This window comes from Meles meles, chromosome 13 (assembly GCF_922984935.1).
Source record: "Meles meles chromosome 13, mMelMel3.1 paternal haplotype, whole genome shotgun sequence".
In the NCBI taxonomy this organism is placed as follows: Eukaryota; Metazoa; Chordata; class Mammalia; order Carnivora; family Mustelidae; genus Meles; species Meles meles.
The window spans coordinates 49,812,980-49,833,478 of NC_060078.1; the positions used below are offsets into that span (position 1 = coordinate 49,812,980).

General features: G+C 42.7%; 1 protein-coding gene across 4 annotated transcripts in view; it reads left to right on the top strand.

Moving 5' to 3' along the window:
* The window catches only part of ZNF239 (zinc finger protein 239), a 97,564-nt gene that overhangs the window by 54,052 nt on the left and 23,013 nt on the right, over positions 1 to 20,499 (top strand). The window lies entirely within an intron of this gene.

A 20,499-nucleotide genomic window follows, 5' to 3' on the forward strand; every position in this document is an offset into this window, starting at 1 on the left:
GAATTAATGAAAAAAGATGCACTGAGGCATATATTTATATAATACTGAATAACAAGGATAAACTCTTACAAGCTTCCAGATGAAAGAACAACTGACTCATAAAGAGATGTATCTCGGGGCACCTGGGTGGCTCAGTGGGTTAAAGCCTCTGCCTTCGGCTCAGGTCATGATCCCAGGGTTCTGGGATGGAGCCCGGCATCAGGCTCTCTGCTCAGCAGGGAGCCTGCTTCCCTTCCTCTCTCTCTGGCTGCCTCTCTGCCTACCTGTGATCTCTGCCTGTCAAATAAATAAATAAAATCTTTAAAAAAAAAAAAAAAAAAAGAGAGAGAGAGAGAGATGTATCTCAACTTCAGATTTCTCCTCTGCAGTGGTGAAAACAAAAAGACAATGTGATTATGAGAAAATAATTTCAATCTAGAAATCGTATGCACAAATAAACTGCCTTTCATATGATAGGCCCCAAACCAGATGTGTTCGAATGGGCAGTGCCTCAAGGGCTAAATCACCTATGTTACCTCCCCGGAGAAAACACCGAGTAGGTATAAATAAACTGCTCAACAGTCTCAAGCAAGGGAAAGTTGAAGAGGAAGGGAAGGAGTGGGAAACAACAGATCTTATTAGAGATATACAGCTTCAACCAGATGGATAATATTAACATAATTTGAAATGTACAACATAGGGGCTCCTGGTGGCTGTCAGTTAAGCCTCCAACTCTCAACCTCAGCTCAGGTCTTAATCTCAGGGTTGTGAGTTCAAGTCACCCTTTGGGCCCCAAGTTGGGTGTGCAGCCTACTTGAAATGTACAACATAATGTTTAAAAAGGCCTCTTGAGGGGCGCCTGGGTGGCTCAGTGGATTAAGCCGCTGCCTTCGGCTCAGGTCATGATCTCAGGGTCCTGGGATCGAGCCCCGCATCGGGCTCTCTGCTCCGCAGGGAGCCTGCTTCCTCCTCTCTCTCTGCCTGCCTCTCTGCCTACTTGTGATCTCTCTCTCTGTCAAATGAATAAATAAAATCTTAAAAAAAAAAAAAAAAAAGGCCTCTTGAAACAGAAAAGACTCTCCACAGGGAAGAACCAATAATACACTGATAAATTAGCAAAATGAAGGAGTCTGGGTGAAGGGTAGGGTGGACTAAAGCTTTCTAAGGTCATCTAAGAGGGGCAGGAGGATTCAGATTCTGAAAAATGTATAATTAATAGCTAAAACTAGGGTATATATTTATGTTATACTCAAATATAATATTTAGCAAACTAAGATGGATACGTAAAACCAAATACATGGATTATTGCAGAAAATGTGAGGGATGTACTTCTTATCCAAGACAGACCGACATAATGGTCTAAAAAACCAAAATGCTGACATTTGTTATTATAAAAATAAATCTCAAAGTGATAAAAATGGTGAAAAATGAAGGAATTAACAAAATTTTATAAGAAAATGCAAACAAAAGGGAAGCAAGCATGGCCTTAGTTACCTCAGATACAGCAGAATTTACAGTCCTAACTTTCAATGGGGCAAAGGCAAATATCATGTAATAATAAATGGTAAAAATTAATCAAGGATTTTGTTAACATTTTATTTATTTATGCATTTGGTGTAAGGATAAAGGTGGCATTGGGCCTGGTATGTTTCTAAAACAGCAAGAAAGCAAGTAGGGCTGGAGCAGAGGGATCAAGGGGCTAAGAAAGCAAGATCGGATCAAAAATGAGCCACTAAACCACTGTTAAGAACTTTGGCTTTTACTCAAAGAAAAATGGAGATGTTGAACTCAGGAGTGACATAAAATAACCTGACTCACATTCTACAAGGAGTATTCTGGATGCTGTGTTGAGGGGCCAGGGTTGAGAAGCAGCAAGACCTGCTCTGTGACTATTTCTGTAATCCAGACAAGACCAGACCCATTATTCTGGCCTGGTGAGGGTAATTGTAGCAAAGAAGATCAGAAGAGATCAGACCCTAGATATATTTTAGATACAGGGCCCCACGGTTTTCCTGACAAACAAGATACAGAGCACAAGAAAAAACAGGTCAAGGATGATCCCAAAGGGTCTGCTATTAAGGAGAAGGCACCAGAGCAAGTAGGTTTCGGAGGCAAAGCTCAGGAGGTCAGTTTTAGTCAAGCTGAGCTTGAGTCTATAAACATTCAAATGGAGATACAGATTGGACAGTGAGATAAACGCCTCTCAAGTGAGGGAAGAGAAGGCTGATCACAGATTATCAGCAGATAAGAACAGACTAGATCATCAAGGGAGGGGCCTCTGACAAAGGTAGGACTGGACAAAGGACCGTGCTCTAGGGCACACCATCATTCAGAGATAGGAGGAGAGGGAGGAACCAACAAGTAAGAGAGAGAGAGGGAATTATTAACAGACTGTAAAAGCCAAGTAAGTGAAGTGAATCAGAAGGAAAACCAATGGTGTCAAATGTGGCTAAAAGAACAAGTAAGGGAGCACTGGGGCGGTACAGTTGGCTACACATCAGACTCTGGATTTCAGATCAGGTCATGATCCCAGGGTCCTGGGATTGAGCCCCGAATTCCACATCCTCGGGCTCCCTGCTCAGCACACTCCCTGAGCCCACTTGTCTCCCACTTCCTCTGCCCCCCCCTCACATGTTCCCACCTCCTCTTAAATAAATAAATAAATCTTTTTTTTTTTTTGGAAGATTTTATTTATTTATTTGACAGAGAGACAGCAAGAGGAAACACAAACCAGGGGAATGTGAGAGGGAGAGGAAGGCTTCCCACTGAGCAGGGAGCCCAACGTGGGACTCGGTTCCAGGACCCTAAGATCATGACTGGAGTGGAAGGCAGATGCTTAACAACTGAGCCACCCAGGTGCCCCAATAAATAAATCATTTTAAAAATAAGAACAAAAAAAAAAAATGCAAGAAGACTGAGACTTTCACCATTGATTCAGCAATGGAGGTCACTGTTGACCTTGACTAAAAATATTAAGGGATAGGGATAAGATTAAGGCTTTCAGCTTATATCAGAATGCTAAATTAACACCACTGTTGGCTCTCTTCCTAGAAGATCAGCCCAGGGGGAAATAGACCCAGAAAGCAAAGCCAGCTGTGAGAAACCCTTTGTGTGACTCTTATTATCTGAATTAGTGCGGGTGAACCATACATTGCCCTGGAGAAAAAGCACCCACTCCCTACCTGGGATGACAAATGACAAACTGGGAAGAAACAACTGCAACTTTTATTGCGTCCTAAAGGACAATTTTCCTAATATAAAGAAATTAAACCTATAATTTAAAACTTTCCATAAAGAAAATCCAGACTCGGGCACCTGGGTGGCTCAATGGGTTAAGCTTCTGCCTTCAGCTCAGGTCATGGTCTCAGGGTCCTGGGATCGAGTCCCGCATCGAGCTCTCTGCTCAGCGGAGAGCCTGCTTCCCCCTCTCTCTCTGCCTGCCTCTCTCCCTACTTGTGATCTCTCTCTCAGTCAAATAAATAAAATAAAAATCTTAAAAAAAAAGAAAGAAAATCCAGACCCGAGATAAATTCACTTAATTTTATAATTAAGGAATAAATCCAGTCTACACAAACACCTCCAGACAAGAGACAATGGGAAAATACTTAAGTTTTTTGAGGCCAATATAAAATTGATATAAAACCTAACAAAGAGGGTCACCGGGTGGCTCAATGGGTTAAAGCCTCTGCCTTGGGCTCAGGTCATGGTCTCAGGGTCATGGGATCAAGGCCCGCATCAGGATCTCTGCTCTGCGGGGAGCCTGTCCCCCCCCCCTGCCTGCCTACTTGTAATCTGTCTGTCAAATAAATAAAATCTTAAAAAAAAAACTAACAAAGACATTACAAGAAAGGAAAATAACAGCCTCTCTCATGAACAAAGACAAGACAAAAAGTGTATGCAGTTTACCATAAAATGTAATTAAATGTAATTAAAATGTAGTGTAATGTAATTAAAGTTGACAGAATATCAAGATCGGATTGGATTTCATTTCCCCCCCTGGAAAATAAGCTGGTTTAACATTTGAAAATCAATGCACAGGGGCATCTGTCGCTTAAGGGTCTGCCTTCAGCTCAGGTCATGATCCCAGGTCCTGGGATCAAGCCTCACATCAGGCTCCCTGCTCAGTGGGGAGCCTGCTTCTGCCTCTCCCCTCAGCTCATGCTTTGTCTTTCTCGAGTAAATAAATAAAATCTTTAAAAAAAACCCAAAATATTAATAGAATTACCTCAATCAAAAATATTACTTCAATCACTATGTTAATATCAATCAACCCATTAAAAGAATAAAGGAGATTATAAGATAATCATCTCAGTAATCAACACCCATTGGATGATTAAAAACTCCCAGCAAGCTAGGAACAGAGGGAAACTGCCCAAAGTGTATCTACCAAAAAACTTACAACAAATATCAAACAAAATGATAAAATATTGAAAATCTTCCCTTGAGACTGGGAAGAAAAAGGGCTGTACTATCCCTATTCTATAGTACTTTATAGCTCCTAGCTCAGCAATAAAGAGAGAAAATAAATAAAAGTTTAAAATTGAATGAAAAAGTAAGAAATATTCATACAACACAGCTGTGTGGGTAGAAAATCCAAAATAATCTACAGATCAAATATGAGAGTTAATAAATGGTAAGGTCATTGCAAACAAGTTCAATATACATGCTTTCACGCATGTACTCACTTCCTCTCTCAAATGAATAAATAAAAATCTTTATCAAAAAAAGGAAGAGATATTAACAACTTGAAAATAACAAGATTTAATCACCAACTGGATGTTTAGGTAGCAGGTAAAGGATGGCACTTAAAACATGTATTTGTTACCTGGACAATGGGCTGTCTGGTGATAACATTTGGTAAGAGATAAAGAAGGGCAGCAGGGGGGCTGGCTGTTAATAACAACTTTCCTTTTGGATCTGTAGAGTTTGGATCTGTAGATGAGCTATAAAGAAATGTCCAGCAGAGGGGCACCTGGGTGGCTCAGTGGATTAAGCCGCTGCCTTCGGCTCGGGTCATGATCTCAGGGTCCTGGGATCGAGCCCTGCATCTGGCTCTCTGCTCCGCGGGGAGTCTGCTTCCTCCTCTCTCTGCCTGCCTCTCTGCCTACTTGTGATCTCTCTCTCTGTCAAATAAATAAATAAAATCTTAAAAAAAAAAAAAAAAAGAAAGAAATGTCCGGCAGAGTTGGCCATTAGGGTTCAGGGTAAGGGAGAGGTCTGGACTAGAGAGCCAGATTCAAGCATCCCAGCAAACAGCACATCCCCAGAAGGAAGAGATTCGCCAACAAGACCAGGAGAGTGAGCACAACAGGAGATCAGTAATGGGCACTGTGGAGGAAACAATAATAAGAGGCAAGAAGAGGAAGACACTATGGAAAAGACAGAAAAGAAATAATCACAGGAGGAGGTATAGACTAGAAACCAACCAAGAAGACTTTCTAGAAGGGACACCTGGGTGGCGCAGTGGGTTAAAACCTCTGCCTTCGGCTCAGGTCATGATCCCAGGGTGCTGGGATCGAGCCCCGAATCGGGCTCTCTGCTCAGCAGGAAGCCTGCTTCCCTTCCATTCTCTCTGCCTGCCTCTCTGCCTACTTGTGATCTCTGTCAAATAAATAAAATCTTTAAAAAAAAAAGAAGAAGAAAAAGAAGACTTTCTAGCAGAGACTAGACATGGGCACCAAAACTGGACAGAATGCTTAATTCACTGAACTCAAGATAATTTAAGTACTAAAGTATCCATGACATTTGCCATAATGAGATCTCCACTGCCCCTTACCAGACAGATCCAACAAGTGATTTGGTTTGAAATATGAAAGAGAAATGGGGACACATTTGCTAGAAAACACAACTTTAATCCATCTGCTACACAATCTATTTATAATATTAAAGATTATCTCTATCTATCTATCTATCTATCTATATATATATTATTCATTCTTTCTTGGAGACATGGTTCTATGGCTGGATCAAGTGGGATCATCAGAAAGAAGTCTATGGGACCATGGTGGCACTTGGGCCTGTAGAAATCTGGATTGACTGAATTCTCCTTCAACACAGTGTGCTCTGCTTCCCTTGAGGAGCAATTACAGGCAGCAGGCTATATTGATTTCCCCTAGTCCCTGAGAGATTATTTACTCTTACCTATAGGAAAATGAGAACAGGAACATTTTTTAGAACTCTTACTTCGCATGAGGAATTACCATGACAATTTAAGAGCCAGTTCAAATCATGCAACAAAGAATGTCTTTCAGAAAAGTCAGATAAATTTAGGGGCACCTGGTTGGCTCAGTTACTGGAGCATGTGATTCTTGATCTCAGGGTTGTGAGTTCAAGTACCACGCTGGGTGTGGAGCCTACTTTCAAAAAGAATAAATAAGAATAAGAATAAATAAGAATAAAGCAGTGCCTGGGTGCCTCAGTAGGTTGAGCGTCTCATTTCCACTGGAGTCATGACCACAGTGGTGGGAATAAGCTCTGAGTCAGGCTCCTCATAGAGTCTGCTTGAGATTCTCCCCCTACTTTCCTTCCCCCCTCTGCTCCTCCCCTCACCACATGCACCCTCTTTCTCTAAAGTAAATAAACAAAATCTTGGGAGTGGGGGGTACCATACAAAAGAAAAATCAAACTTGGCTGTAATATCATAAAACCTGCATATTTCTGCATACCACTTTGTCCTGATACTGATGCACTCCTGGATATTTTCTCTGAAGCTGATTTTCATCATTTCTGTATTTCCATTCTAACCTATTGACCCTTGAAAGCCTCAGACAGTCACAATAAACAAAACAGGGAGAACAATAAACAACTCACCTGAGATCTATTCATTTTTTGTGGAACTAGGAAACGTGCAGGGAACTACAAAGGTGGAGCTGGGGGAGAAGAAAGAAAGAATAATCACAAGAGATCTGACTTGCCTTGTACCTCCTGGATTCTCCCGCCTATAAAACTCAACCTCAGGGGCGCCTGGGTGGCTCGTGGGTTGAGCCTCTGCCTTCAGCTCAGGTCATGATCTCAGGGTCTCTCAGGGTCCTGGGATCGAGCCCCGCATCAGGCTCTCTGCTCAGCAGGGAGCCTGCTTCCCCCTCTCTCTCTGCCTGCCTCTCTGTCTACTTGTGATCTCTGTCTGTCAAATAAAAAATAAAATCTTTAAAAAAAAAACAAACTCAACCTCACTAGCTGGAAAAAAACGCCCTCCTGTTAGAGAACATCCTTTGGTCCTTAACTACCTTGGTGGTAGTTTCTCAGTCTTTTGACAGAAACCCATTTTGACTTAACTGTACCTGAAAATTGGACTATTGGTTAGGCCACAAATGAACAGGATAACCCAGACCTTTACCCTCTCTACCTCCATGTTTTTCATCTTTCATTGTAATCAGAAACAGGTAATTCAGGAAGTTCTTTCCGGCACTACTTTCTGAGTCTGTGAAGTCAGAAAGGCGGAAGCAACCACATGTCTCAGTGCTGCATGTGGTATGAGAGCCCCTCAGGATCTGAAAACAGCGGAGGCTTTGAAAGAAGTCAAAGGCTGTTAGGGAGATATGAGAGAGAATTTTCCTGGTGGTACATCGTTCTTTCTTTCCCCCTGGCCATTCTCTCCCAGACCCTCAAATGAAGTGACTTGTCCTTGGCAGTCCTGCCCTTTGGCCCTAGCCCCAGCTCACCTCTCCCAAAACTTGTCTGCGACCTCAGGCTGTCAACAGTTTGAAAAGTGGCTTGCATAACACAAGGATCACCTATTACTACTAGCCGCACGAATCTAGCATCTGCTCTCACTCAGCCTCCTCCTCCTCTGCGTTGCAGCCCTGGTGGGAGGTCACCATTCAGACTGGCCATCTGCCAGGTGGGATTCCGCTTTACTTTAGGAGAGTTGCTTTGTTCTTAGGAACCAGGACAGAAAGGGCCAAAACCATTTTAGTTGTAACCTACAACTAAAGGGTCTCAAATCTTGGAACTCCCTGTGCCCCGGAATCTTGGGCTGGGCCTTCAAAAAACCCAAACCAGGACCACTGAGGACACACAGGCTGGGCAGTTCTGACCAGGCCCGTAATCATTATGAAGTGTGACCCACGAAGCCCACAGAGACACCAAGAATCCCAAAAATACAAGTGTCCCACGACAAAGCAGCTTCCACATTATACTCGACGACGATGCCCCCGGGCTCAGTGCTGGGTGGGCTACGACGCCGGATTTATGCACAACCGTTTTTTAGAGAGGCGACAGCTGTGGATGTGCCTCCTAGCGCCGCCTCCTCCGGCTGCGCGGTCTGAGGCGCTCGCAGGCCTGTTTTGACTCTCCGTTTCCTAATCTGTTAGAGCAGAACGTTGAAGATTCCTTGCAATTATCACTGAGCGCGCGGCGGCCTCCGAACAGGCGCCTCCTACACCGTCAAGCCTGAGAACCCCAGACCCCGATAGGCGAACAAAGGCGCCGCCGCGCTCCGCCCGCCGGGGAAGCTCTTGTGGGTTGGGACCAGAGGCCCGGGACCCGCCTCCCGCAGGCGCCGCTCGTTCTCAACACGGGCGGCCCTCCAACCGCGCTACAGCACCCGCCTCGCCCAGGGCAGGGCCATGCGTGGGCGGCGCATGCGCCGAAACGCTCGCCCCCGGGCTCCCGCGCAACGCAAGCCGGGGACCAGGAGGGGCGTTTCCCGTCAGCCCCCGCGGCAGGAACCCCGCCCCGGAGAGGGCGGTGGGGCCGGGGCTGCGTCGGGAAGAACCGCCAGGGGGCGTGAGGCCGACTTTCAGCTGCGCAGACTGACCCGGACGGAAGACTCGAGAAAATACAGGCAGTGAGAACATTAAAAAAGAAAACAAGCCTGTGACCGCTGAGCTTGTCCTACCACAGAGCTGGTGGTGTTGGCAGTAGTCGTAATGATAAAATATGATAGTGTCAGCTTCTCAAAATTGCTTGTAACGCATAAAAATTATAGATGAATAAAAATACACACAAACTAAAAAGAAAACGACTGCTACACGCAGCCCGTTCTCCCGTGGATGACTGTGCACAATCTTCTGACATTATACAAGTGCATTTTAAGGGCATAACTATTATAGCATGTTTTCAGTGAAGAATATAAACATTTTCTCGGTCACTATATATCCCAGCTCTTACTGATAATTTCAAATAGAAAATTTGAAAGAATTTAATGAGCAGACATAAACACCTCATCCAGAGTCAACAGCTGTGATATTTTGCCAGGTTTATTTTATCTATCTAAATGTATAGTCATTTATGATGACACTTCAGCCCTGAAGATATCATCATTGATCTTCTAAGATTAAGGACATACTGCTAAGTGATCACAATAACATTATCACACCTATAAAATTGAACAGTAATTCCATAAAAACCTTCTAGTATCAACTCCATGTTCACATTTCCCCAATTGTTCCAAAATGTCTATTACAACGATTTTGTTAAGTTTTTTGAAGTTGTTTTTTTTAAAAAAAACAGGATTCTGGGAGGCCCGAGTGGCTCAGTCAGTTGAGCAGCTGCCTTTGGCTCAGGTCATGATCCTGGGATCCTGGGGTCCTGGGATCCTGAGGTCCTGGGATCAAGTCCCACGCGGTGAGCTCCCTGCTCAGTGGGAGTCTGCTTCTCTCTCTCCTTCTGCCTGCTGCTCCGTCTGCTTGTGTGCCTCTCTCTCTGTCCAAAAAATAAATAAAATCTTTAAAATAAGTAAATAAATATGTAAAATAAAAACAAGGATTCAACAAACCCCAAAACAATAAAACCCACACATTATAGTACATAGTAGTGATGTAAGGAAAATGTAAGTGAAAACAGGGCAAGATTTACTCTCTAGATAATGGAGTACTAATTTTCCCACTGGGATAAGTGTAGTAAGTGCATTCTCAAAGAGCATAAATCTACCAATAGGATAGAGAAATTTTGTTTTAATTCTGCTTCCTATTTTCTGGGATCAAGTCCCACATCTGGCTCCTTGCTTAGTCGAGAGCCTGGTTCTCCCTCTGCCTGCTGCTTCCCCTGCTTGTGTTAGCTCAAGCTTTCTCTCTGACAATAATAAATAAAATATTTTAAAAATAATAAAAATAAAAGTTCCATTCCAAAGTTATCAATTTTCAGGCATGTTTTACAGCACAAGTATGAATACCACTCCTGAGTAAATATTTGGGTTAGTTGGTTTAAAAAAAAGATTTTTATTTTAGCAACACTGAATATTAGAGTGGCAGCACAAGTCTGCAGATCATTCACAAAAGGAATGTTTCAAAGCACACAAACAGTACTTCTAAGAGACTGACACATGATAGTCAAATTTTGTGTGATTAAGGTGAAGGGGATTATGTATAGTAATAACAAATACTGACTGCAAGTTACTGTTTAAGAGAATTTTAAAATTCTATGACTCCCAACAATTTTTTAAAAATATTGAGAATTGCATTATTCCAAACTTTGCATATAACATACAACTTTTCAAGTCTTTATTCACATTATTTTAAATTTGCACAATTTAAATTCCCATAAAATGTGACAGCACTGTATTCAACAGGCAGTCTTCTCTGCACGGTTCACATATGCATGAATTTCAGTCACCACGGTTTAGTTAAAAAATAACAGGACCTCAACAACATGATTCAAACTTCAGTTACCACTTTATATTAACTGTCAGTAATCACATAAAGTACAAACAGCTGCTAGCTCTTTGGTCTACAAATCACTACACTAATAATGGCTACACATCATGATCAGTGACAAATCCCATCTCTTCTTTCAAAGTCTGTTGGTCACCAGTCACTGCAAATCTGTTCCTCAATTCACACAGGGACAGCAACAGTTGTAGTTGTGTGGGCTCTTTGTCTCCCGTTGGTAAACTGTTTTAGTTCCTGAGACTTGCAGAACTGTGAGCGCATAAGGATTCTGTCCAAACCTCTGCTGAGAGACAAATTCTAGCATGGCTTCTACCAACATAAGGCTGTGTCCTTATGATTACCCCAAGCACTCCCATGCCCGCCCTCCCCCTACACAAACACCTTGCCTGTCAGACAAACACAGACACACACAGACACACACACACCCTTAAAATGTCAGCCCAGAAAAACTCAACTCCGCCAGAATTTACTGTTTGTTCCAGCCAACAGGGAGCATAGGCCGCTGACTTCCCTTAAAGTGTTCACTATGAATTCTTCCTCTGTCCCTTTGAGATGTATAGGTATCTCCTACAACTCAGACATATCTCTGTCAAGGACGTGCAAGCCAGATCCTTGAAATGAAATGTATTCCTCAGGAAGGTTAGGGCCTCTGTCTTTCAGTCTCTGTGGGAGGAAAGAATTCTAATTTCGATAATTACAGATGCAGCTGACCTAATTGCATTTGTCCTTTTTATTTTTTTTAGAGAGAGCAGGCTCTCAAGTGGGGGAGCAGCAGAGGGAGAGAGAATCTTAAGCAGGCTCCAGGCACAAGGTGGAGTCCCAGGCGGGGCTTGATCTCACGACCTTGAAATCATGACCTGAGCCAAAACCAAGAGTTGGATGCTTGACTGGCTGAGCCACCCAGACGCCCTGCATTTTTACTTTTTAATATTTCACTTTTCTGACTCTATTTGAGTCTATCCTTGCTCCCCACCACATTCTCCTTTTAAAATATCCTATCCTATCACCTCCGCAAAATTAGAATGGAGCTCAACTCTTTCCCCTACTGTCAGTAGTTACTGGATAGAATTTATTTTCACTGCCTTAACTAATGTCCAGCTGTGTTTATCTTTGATACCCTGAAGAAATGAAATGGATTCCCCATCCCAAGTTTGGTTTGGATGTTAAAACTGATGGCACCCTATATGTACAAAGAGGGTATGAAAAGGTTTATTACTCATATAATGGGGCTTTCTGGAGTGAATAGGGATAGTTCCCATTCAATCCAAAAATGGCTTGTGAGAGCTTGGAAAGGGTTTTATTGTGATTAAGGGATGGCTGGAGCTGGGCCTTGTGTGACCTGAACTTCCCTCCAGAGTCAGAGGGGAGCACATGGGCTTTCTCATCTGCTTGCTGTAACACAGAGCAGAGGGAGGAAAAAGGGGGTAGAGCTCGAAGCTGTCATCAATCCAAGGTTACATACGGAGTCAGACTATTATACAAACTCAAATGGCATTTTTAAAAAAATAGATAACTAAGGGGGAATCGGCCAATGAAGATAAAATTACAACAAAGAAAGCGAAAGTTACAAATGCTGGAAGTGAAACTCAAGTCGAACATAGAGCTCCAGAAGCAATAGCTGGCCAGGGGAGTATCAACACTGTCACCAATTTAAGAGGCTCTAGATTTACAGCCCAAGGAACCTGCAGAAGGGGAACTCGACATAACTGACGGAAATGACAAAAGGGATGAAGTCCTAAGGAAGTGATGCTGTTTTTCTGTTTTGTTTTGTTTTGTTTCCCTAAGTCACTGTGTTAGTCTTCTATCAACTCGATATATTGATGTCCAGAATTTCAGGGGATGTCCAGCAAACTGCTTGTGCATATACGAAAATAGTGAGACAAGTGTCCCTTTGCAATTTACTTCTTAGGAAATTGCTACAGGGACGCCTGGGTGGCTCAGTCGGTTAAACATCTGCCTTCGGTCATGGTCCCAGCGTCACGGGATCAAGTCCGGCATCAGGCTCCTTGCTCAGTGGAGAGCCTGCTCCCTCTGCCTGCCACTGTCCCTACTTGTGCTCTCTCCCTCACCACACCAAATAAATAATCCTTTAAAAAAAAAAAAAAAAAAAAGGACAGCTTTAAAAAAAGAGAGAGGGACGCCTGGGTGGCTCGGTGGATTAAGCCGCTGCCTTCATGATCATGAAGCCGCTCAGGTCATGATCTCAGGGTCCTATGATCGAGCCCCGCGTCGGGCTCTCTGCTCTGCGGGGAGCCTGCCTCCTCCTCTCTCTCTGCCTGCCTCTCTGCCTACTTGTGATCTCTCTTTCTGTCAAATAAATAAAATAAAATCTTAAAAAAAAAAACTTGAGTATTTAAAAAAAAAAGAGAGAGAGAAATTGCTACAGCCACAGATTTGCAGGCGTTTGTTATTTGTTTTACTAGTTATTTGTTATTAGTTATTTGTTACATAACAAATAACCCGTCATCTGGTGGCTTAAATTAATAAATGTTTATCTCACACCACTTCTGAGAGTCAGGAGGAGCTCATCTGTATACTTCTGTCTCAGGCTCTCTCTCAAGGTGGCACCACAGCTCTCAGCCAGGCTGCAGCCACCTGAAGGCTTGGCCAGGGCTGAAGGATCTGCTTCCAGGATGACACACCACATGGCTATTGGCAGGCGCCTCACTTCCTGGCCTTGGGAGCGTCTCAACATGGCAACTGGCTTCCCTCAGGACAACCAGTCTGAGGGGGGTGGGGAGAGAGCAAGAGACAGAAGACACAGTGTCCTTTAGAACCTTGCCCCAGAAGTGACATGCCACTTCTGCTGCATTCTATTGATGGCATAGGCAACCCTCACACAATGTGGGAGGGGACTATACAAAGAGGTGAATCTGGGGGCAGGATTAATGAGAGTGACAAATTCCCAGAAGGAAGGACAGTGTGATGTCCTCCATAGAATGCAAACAGGGCTGTGTGTGTGTGTGAGTGTGTGTGTGTGTGTGTGTGCGCGAAGTTCTTCGCACCCACCCGTATTTCTCTTCTGGATGTTCTTCTGCATTTTTTTCTTTCAATTTTCAACTCTTCCCTTGTATTCTGGTTTTCTCTTTGTAGCTTAAAAAATGGTTAAGGAGTGCCTGGGGGTCTCCATTGGGTAAGCGTTCAACTCTTGATTCCAGCTTGGGTCCTGATCTCAGGATTTTGATAGAGCCCTGCCTCAGTGGGGAGTCAGCTTGAGATTCTCTCTCTCCCTGCTCGCACTCTCTAAAAATATTTTAAAGAATTGATTAAGATGATAAATTTTGGGGCGCCTGGGTGGCTCAGTGGGTTAAAGCCTCTGCCTTCGGCTCAGGTCATGATCTCAGGGTCCTGGGATCGAGCCCTGCATCAGGCTCTCTGCTCCGCAGGGAGCCTGCTTCCTCCTCTCTCTCTGCCTGCCTCTCTGCCTAGTTGTGATTTCTCTCTGTCAAATAAATAAAATATTAAAAAAAAAAGATGATAAATTTTGCAGAGTACCTGGGTGGCTCAGTCAAGAGGCTGCCTTCAGCTCAGGTCATGATCCCCAGGTCCTATGATGGAGCTCCGCATCGGGCTCCCTGATTGGTGAAGAGCCTGCTTCTCCCTCTCCCTCTGCCTGCCACTCTGCCTACTTGTGCTCTCTCTCTCTCTGTCAAATAAATAAAATCTTAAAAAAAAAAAAAAGATAAATTTTGCTATGTATATCAGCACCTGGCTGGCTCAGTTGGTAGAGTGTGAGGCTCCCGATCTCATGGTCCAGAGTTCAAGCCCCACACTGGGTGTGAGGCCTACTTAAAAAGTAATAAAGTAAAATCCCTTTTTAAAAAAGGTAAAAAAAAAAAAAAAAAAGGGGGGGGGGGCGCCTGGGTGACTCAGTGGGTTAAGCCTCTGCCTTTGGCTCAGGTGTGATCTCAGGGTCCTGGGATCGAGCCCCGCATCGGGCTCTCTGCTTGGCAGGGAGCCTGCTTCTGCCTCTCTGCCTACTTGTGATCTGTCTGTCAAATAAATAAATAAAATCTTTTTTTAAAAAAAGGCAAAAAAAAAATTGAGAGACTATAATGTTTAAAGATTTTTTAATCTGACAGGGATCTCTGGTTTCAAAAATTTCCAGAGATATTAGCAAGATTTTTTTTTCACAGATACTTCACTCAGAATGCATTAAGAATGTCCCAGACTCAGTAAATTCCTCTGGAGATAAAGGTGGACTACGACTGTTCTGACTGCTCCCCATGCCCAAATGTGGAGATTAACATTGAGACTGTGTGCAAATGCTCTTCCTTCTTACCCTTTCACATTCCTGGTTATTTTTTAAAAGGTGAAGGAGGGGGATCTAGCAAGAATAGAGCATTGGGATAAAACTAAATCCATAAGGGCGCCTGGGTGGCTCAGTGGGTTAAAGCCTCCGCCTTCGGCTCCGGTCATGATCCCAGGGTCCTGGGATCGAGCCCCCCAGGGTTCTGGGATCAAGCCCCCCAGGGTCCTGGGATCGAGCCCGGCATCAGGCTCTCTGCTCTGCGGGGAGCCTGCTTCCTCCTCTCTCTCTGCCTGCCTCTCTGCCTACTTGTGATCTCTGTCTGCAAATAAAATCTTTTTTAAAAAAAACCCAAAAACTAAATCCATACATTCATTCAGTAACTAATTATGACCCAGAATACCTTTCTCTTCTGTGAAACACTCTTTCTTCCCTAATCTCATTCCCTTTCACCATTTTAGACCTGGCAGTGCTGTAGTTCAATAGAAATATAATGAGATGGGGTGCTCAGGTGGCTCAGTTGGTTGAGCATCTGACTCTTGGTTTCACATCTGACTCAATTTTGGCTCAAGTCATGCTCTCAGAGTCAGGTCACAATCAGGGCTGTGGGATGGAGTCGAGCATTGGGGTCTGCCCTTAGCTTAGAGTCTGATTGAGATTCTTTCCCCCTTCTTCTCCCTTCCCCTCTGCTCCTCCCCACTGGTCACACTCTCTTTTTGTCTAAAATTTACAAATGTTTTTTTAATTTAAAAAAAAGAAATATTAAAAAAAGAAATATAATGAGAATCATATATGTAATTTTAAATTTTATTTAAAACAATAAACAGGTGAAATTAACTTCAATAACATTTTATTTTTTCAAATATTCAAAATATTATTTCCACATGTAATCAATACAAAAATTATCAAGGTACTTTACATTTTTTATTACAAAGAGTTTTATGCCTCTGATATTTATTTCACATACTTTCATCAATTTGGATTTTATAAGTCCCTTCTTCTTAGCATGCTACCGTCCTTCTCCTCTGAAAACCAGTACAGTTTTTACTTGAGATGCAGGAACACTGTTCTAATACTCCACTCCTCTTTCACCCTACCACTAATTAGTAGGCATTGTAAACTCTCCAATAATAAAACGATGTAAAATTTGAAATTGACAGTGCTCTTCCAAATAGATTGCTAATATGATCAGCACAGTGAAGGTGTTGTCAATCAACTTCCAGATTAGGAAATGGAGACAATACAATGAAGCTTTTTTTTTTTTTTTGTACTAAGTCTTCAATATCTGCTGTATATTTCACACTTAAGAGCATCTCAATTCAATTGCTAAATTTTCATCAGAAATATTTTATCTGGGGTGCCTAGGTGGCTCAGTCATTGAGCCTCTGCCTTTGGCTCAGGTCATGATCCCAGGGTCCTGGGATCGAACCCCTCATCGGGCTGCCTCCTCAGCGGGAAGCCTGCTTTTCTCTCTCCCATTACCCAGCTTGTATTCTGTCTCTCCCTGCCTCTCTCTCTGTCAAATAAATAAATTAAAAAAAAAAAAAAGAAATATTTTATCTATATTTAGATTTCATAAAATTTACTATTTTTAAAAAAGATTTTATTTATTTGACAGAATGAGAGCACAAGCAGGCAGAGTGTGAGGGAGAGCAGGCTCCCTGCTGAGCATGGAGACTGACCCGGGATTCAATCCCAGAACCCTGGGATTACAACCTGAGCAGAAGGCAGATGCCCAACCAACCGAGCCACACAGAAGCCCCTAAAATTTACTACTGAAAAAGTATTTATATACCAAATCATTCCAGGCACACTTAAAAGTTTTCCAGTAGGGGGAAACAGGTGGTGGGTAATAGGGAGGGCACGTATTGCATGGAGCACTGGGTGTGGTGCAAAAACAACGAATACTGTTATGCTGAAAAGAAATTTAAAAAAAAAGTTCCAGAGATGAAAAAAAATTTTTTTTTAAATAATAATAAAGGCAATTCCTGGAGAGTCGAGATGGCAGCCAATTCTTGCATTTCTTTATATTTGTAAATAATACAGCAATTTCTCTGTAATTTTACCTTCAACATTATAAGAACAGACTGTTTCGGGAAATGAAATAAAGCTAAACTTTAAACAGGCGAAAAAAAAGTTTTCCAGTAATACCAGTAACTAAATTAAATATCTGTATTTTTCCCCCAAATATCTATATTTAATACAAACTTACATTAAAATTAAAAGGAGGGGGGCACCTGGGTGGCTCAGTGGGTTGGGCCGCTGCCTTCGGCTCAGGTCATGATCTCGGTCTTGGATCGAATCCCACATCGGGCTCTCTGCTCAGCAGCGAGCCTGCTTCCCTCTCTCTCTCTCTCTCTGCCTGCCTCTCTATCTGCTTGTGGTCTCTCTCTGTCAAATAAATAAATAAAATCTTTAAAAAAAAAAAAAAGGAGGGATACCTGAGTGGCTCAGTTGGTTAAGCCCTCGACTCTTGGTTTCCGCTCAGGTCATGATCTCATGCGTGGTGGGATCGAGCCCCATATCCTTGGGCTCCATGCTCGGCAGAGTCTGCTTAAAAGATTCTCTCTCTCTGCCCCCTCCCCCTAAGCATGCTCACTCTCTCCTTCAAAATAAAATAAATAAATAAATAAATCTGTAAAAAATTAAAAGGAAAAATTCAGTTTGTTTGTTTTTTAAGATTTTATTTATTTCACAGAGAGAGACACTGAGCAGGGGAAGTGGGAAAGGGAGAAGCCAGCCTCCCGAGGAGCAGGGAGCCTGAAGAGGGCCCTTGATCCAGGACCTCGGGATCATGATCTGAGAGGAAGGCAGATACTTAACGACTGAGCCTCCCAGGCACCGGGAAAAATTCAGTTCTTTAGTCACAATAGCCACATTTCAAGTGCTCAACAGCCACATGTGACTTCGTATCAGACAGGGCAGTTTTAGGCAAACATTCTTTTTAAGGAATTCCTTTTTGAGTATCCCAATTCGTGTTTCCACAAGATTTGTATTTATCTCCATTATACTTGGATTTCATTATGTGTGTGAGGGGTTTTATATCTTTTTTTTGGAATTAGGCTCTGTGATGTTAAAAAAGATATTACTCTTAGTCATCTTTATATTTCCAGGGCCTGGCACCATTCCTGGCCAAAACAGGGGCTCGAGCAAGTTGTTACATTTAGTAAACAAACTAGTACTGTAGTGAGTTTAATTGCGGCCTCCCAAGAGGATTCTGTCCAAATCCTAATCCTGGAACCTGTGAAGGTGACCTTATTTAGAATAAGGTTCTTTGCAGGTATAATTAAAGAATCTCAAGATGAGATCATCCTGGATTAGGATGGGCCCTAAATCCAATGACGGGTGTCCTTATAAGACACAAAAAAGGAGCTGTACTGAGGTAACACTGAAGAAAAAGCCATGTGAAGATGTAGCAGAAATGGTAGGGCAGCCACCAACGGAGGAACATCAAGGACTGCTGGAAGCCGTGAAAAGCTAGGAGAGTGGACTGGAACAGAGCCCCTCTCAGAAACGCCAGATAGAGCCAATTTTACCAACACCTTCTGGCCTCTAGACCTGTGAGAGAATTTCTGTTTAAAGCTACCACATTTGTGGCAATCTGTACAGCAGCCTTAAGAAAAAAGTAGTATCACGGCCACAGATCACAATCATTGCGGGAGGCAGACCTCTCACAGGAGCACCTGAGCTGCTAAAGCACCTCCCCGGATTTTATTAATAACCAAAGAGGGTTCTTGTGACTGGAATATAGAAAATACACCATAAGATTCTGAACATGATTTTAGAACAGGAGCAGGGAGATAATACACTCTTGTAACAGAACTAAAGATTTTTGATAGCCCAATGCAACATTTTACTAATGATTTAACATGAAGAGAACTCCGTCAAATTAAATCTGATAACCAAATGAATAAAATCTTAAAAAAAAAAACTAGCTAGACTTTTTTATACACAATGAGTCTTTTTTTAATCCATTCTGATAGTTTCAGTTGTTCAATTGGTTTGTTTATACCATTTCTATTTCATGCCAAAAAGAACTTAACCCAGCAGGCCTGAACCTGCTAACCTTATCAAGGCCTGCTTGCAAGGCTGGTCCCTGGCTGGCATCTGAGAACTGGCCTGGTAAACAGTTGCCTATACTCATATAAAACTTTCCCTAAATGCTAAGAGTGGCCCACGGCACTTAAACTGACAAAATGTATGCTGGACACCCGCTTTCCTTCGGAGCATCTGGAATTTCAGCGACTGGCACGGTAACGCCAGCGATGTGTGCCTCCATGACTGACTCCTGAGGAAGAACGTGAATTCCTAGCCTCTGTGAGCTTCCCTCGTAGACAGCACTTCACAAAAGTTGTTGTGACTTGTTGCTGGGGGAATTCAGTGCATCCTGTGTGACTCCAGTAAGGGGAGTCTGGGAAGCTCAGGTCTGGTGTCTTTTAAATATCACCCCATGAGCCTTTTCCCCTCTGGTGAGTCTGCTTTGGGCCCTTATAATGTAATAAATCTTAGCCACAAGGATAACTATATCCTGAGTCCTGTGAATCTTTCTGAAAAATAATTTATTTTAACTTGGTAATAGCAATTTTAGTTAAATGTTTCAATTTAGCAAAACACACTTAAAATGAACTAACAGGGGGCACCCGCATGGCTTAGTGGGTTAAGTGTTTGCCTCTGGCTCAGGTCATGACGCTGGGTCCTGGGATAGAGCCCCGCTTGGGGTTCCTCCCTGCTTGGTGGGAAGCGTGCTTCTTCCTCTCCCTCTGCCTCCCCATCCAGCTCGTGCTCAATCTCTCTCTCATAAATAAATAAAACCTTTATAATAAATAAGATAAAAATAAAGTAAAATGAACTAACGTTAAAAAGAAAGCTTTAAATTGAGGCTTCACAATTTCATATAATCACAAAGACCATAAACTTACAGTATCGTGTTTCAATTTACAAACTGAATGTTGTAAAATCTTAACTTACCTTAAGGATTATAAACAAAGAAAAATAGTTTAGAGGAGCACCTGGCTGGCTCAGTCATAAAAGTATGTGATTCTTTAAAAAAAAAAAAATGTAATTCTTGATTTTGGGGTTGTGAGTTTGAGCCCCACACTGGGTATAGAGATTACTTAAATAAAAATAAGACTTAAAAAAGAAAAACCAAAAAGATTAGGATGAAAAGGGGCTCCTGGGTGGCTCAGTTGGCTGAGCATTGGATTCTTGGTTTCCATTTGGGTTATGATGTCAGGGTCATGGGATGGAGCCCTGCATCAGGCTCTGCACTCAGCATGAAGATTCTCTCCCTCTCCCTCTGCCTCTGCTCCTCCCCCTGTTCATGTGTGCTCTCTCTCTCTCTAAAATAAATAAAATATTTTTTAAAAGATTAAGATAAAAGAAATTTTAAAAAAATTTTTTTTAAAGATTTTATTTATTTATTTGACAGAGAGCACAAGCAGGCAGAGAGGCAGGCAGAGAGGGGGGAGGGGAAGCAGGCTCCCCGCTAAAGCAGAGAGCCCGATGTGGGACTTGATCCCAGGATCCTGAGATCATGACCTGAGCCAAAGGCAGAGGCTTTAACCCACTGAGCCACCCAGGTGCCCCAAGAAATCAAAATTTTTAAAAATGATGAATCTAATACCTTTAATTGAATTTTTTCAAATGTGTTTACAGCAACAT